The following is a 2500-nucleotide window of genomic DNA, read 5'->3' as shown; positions in this document are numbered from 1 at the left end:
CGCCCGGTGCAGGGAGGGGAGAGGCCGAGAGCCCACGGGAAAGGGCAACGGCGATCGCCCCAGGGCACGGGGGTTGAGGGGGTCTGGACCGCGCTTCCGCCGCGAGGGCAGAAGAGGTAGGGAAGGGGAGCGAGTCCCCGCGACAACCCCCGACGGGTCCCCGTTCCGGCGAGCCGGAAGGTTCTCCGACGGCTCCGGACCTCCGAGCGTTCCCCGGGCGAACCCGGGGCCCCCTCGCCAGCCGGCCTCCGCGGTCAGGAGAGCCGGCCGGTAGCCTCGCGGCCGGAGCTCCGCCGGGTCCCTCGCGGGGTCTCCTGCCCGCCTGCGGTGAGGGTCGGACGGCCTGAGCGGCCTCGGAAGCTCCGGAAGTCCGGGCGGTTCTCTTTCCTGGCACGAGAGAAGCCAGTCCCTACAAATCTCCGCGCGGTTACGGTATCGGGGAAGAGAGGGCCCGTGGACCGTTCGATGGCGGGAGCGTGCCGCGGGCGAGAAGATCCTCCCGGAACCGCCGGTCGGCCACGCGAGGGACGCTCCTCCGATCGCGATTTCGGGGGGAAGTCCCGACCCCGCCCCCCCCCGCCGGCCGCGATGCCCAGATCTCCCGTTTTCGAAGGGTGGAGGGGCCGTCCCCTTTTCGCGGCAAAGCCGTCCCTACCCTCCGGCCGCGAGACCAGGGCGACGCCGCGGGCGAGGCCGACCTCCTGGAACCGACGGTCGGCCTCGCGAGCGACGTTTCCCCCCCCCCCTTGGGTTCTCCGGCGGTGGAACAGGCCTCCCCGGCCGGCCTCTTCCCGCGGCAGCATCCGCTCGCTCTCGCGCTAAGGGAGCCTTCGGAACCGCGACCGCCCGGTGCGGCGGGGGGGGGGGGGGCGCGCGGCCAGCGGCGAAAACTCTTCAGCGCCCCTCTCCCTGCAAAGCTCGGGCCGGCTCCCGTTTCGGCTCGGAGCCGGCCCGCGACCGGCCGCGGCACCGGGGCGACGCCGCGAGCGAGGCCGACCTCCCGGAACCGAAGGTCGGCCTCGCGAGGGACGTTTCCCGGCTTCGGGTTTCCGGCGGTAGACCAGGCCTCCCCGCCGGGCTTTCCCGAGAGACCGGCCCGCTCGCTTTCGGGCCAAGGCGACCCCGCGAAGCGGCGGCCTGCTCTGCCGGCAGCCCCGGAGAGCCGGCGCCGCGGACGGTCCCCCTCCGCTGTCAACCTCCCGGCCGTCCCCTTTTCGCGGCCAAGCCGTCCCGCCGCCCGGCCGCGAGACCGGGGCGACGCCGCGGGCGAGGCCGACCTCCCGGAACCGACGGTCGGCCTCGCGGGGGCCGTTTCCCCCCTTCGGGTTTCCGGCGGTAGACCAGGCCTCCCCGCCGGGCTTTTCCCCAGAGACGGGCCCGCTCGCTTTCGGGCCAAGGGGACCCCGCGAAGCGGCGGCCTGCTCTGCCGGCAGCCCCGGAGAGCCGGCGCCGCGGACGGTCCCCCCGCCGCTGTCAACCTCCCGGCCGTCCCCTTTTCGCGGCCAAGCCGTCCCGCCGTCCGGCCGCGAGACCGGGGCGACGCCGCGGGCGAGGCCGACCTCCCGGAACCGACGGTCGGCCTCGCGGGGGCCGTTTCCCCCCTTCCGGTTGCCGTCGGTAGACCAGGGGAGAAACGTCCCTGGCGACAGGTGTAAGAAAAACAAATATTAAAGGTACCCTTGACCGGAAGTTATATTCTTGCTTTTGAAAACAAAGAAGGAGACAAAAAACTTAACCGTCATCCTCCCTCTTATTTTCCCCTCTTTCTCGACGTACCTTCCGAACTTCTTCCGCTCCATCTTAAGAACTTCGAAATCATAGCCTCTCAATTGGTCCGTTTCGCTCCACGCCATGGCTTTTATGATCCGATCCCATTTCTCTGGTATTTCTTCTCGCTTCCACGACTGCGCGTACGATGTCCTAGCAGCCGAGAGCCAGTGCCGGATCAAAGCTCTATCTTCTTTTGGAAATTTTTTTCCATAACCCCAACAGAAAAGCCCCTGCAACTTTGTTAAACGCATATCCCGAGATAGTAGACATCTCTCGCTGAATCAACCGCCGAAATATTTCAGCTCTTTGACAAGTCCACCACATGCGGTAGAAAGAGCCTTCGTGGGTTTTTTTTTTTTTTTTTTTTTTTTGCGTTCCCAACACCTCTCAGGCATCTGGTTATTCATCGTTGCTAGGTTTTGTTTTTGTTTTTTTCTCTCTCGGGAGTCTTTCTTTGTATAAGCAGTTTTATTAGTAACATATGGTAGCGGAACTATATCTACAACTTATAAAAGCTGAAAGTAAAAGAAAGATCTTTCTACCCCACATCTTACTTTCCCCCCACCCCTCCCTCCGTTACTTGACCCCCGCCAGTGTTATTGTCTTAAAAAAAAGCAAATATTAAAGGTACCCTTAACTGCTAAGAAAAATAAATAAATAAAAAGCACCCGAAAGTTATATTCTTATTTTAAAAATCTTCATCATCCTCAAAGATTGTCCAATGTCCTTT

This window comes from Heteronotia binoei, chromosome 5 (genome assembly GCF_032191835.1).
Source record: "Heteronotia binoei isolate CCM8104 ecotype False Entrance Well chromosome 5, APGP_CSIRO_Hbin_v1, whole genome shotgun sequence".
Taxonomy (NCBI): domain Eukaryota; kingdom Metazoa; phylum Chordata; class Lepidosauria; order Squamata; family Gekkonidae; genus Heteronotia; species Heteronotia binoei.
Note: the sequence above shows the minus strand (reverse complement) of the source record.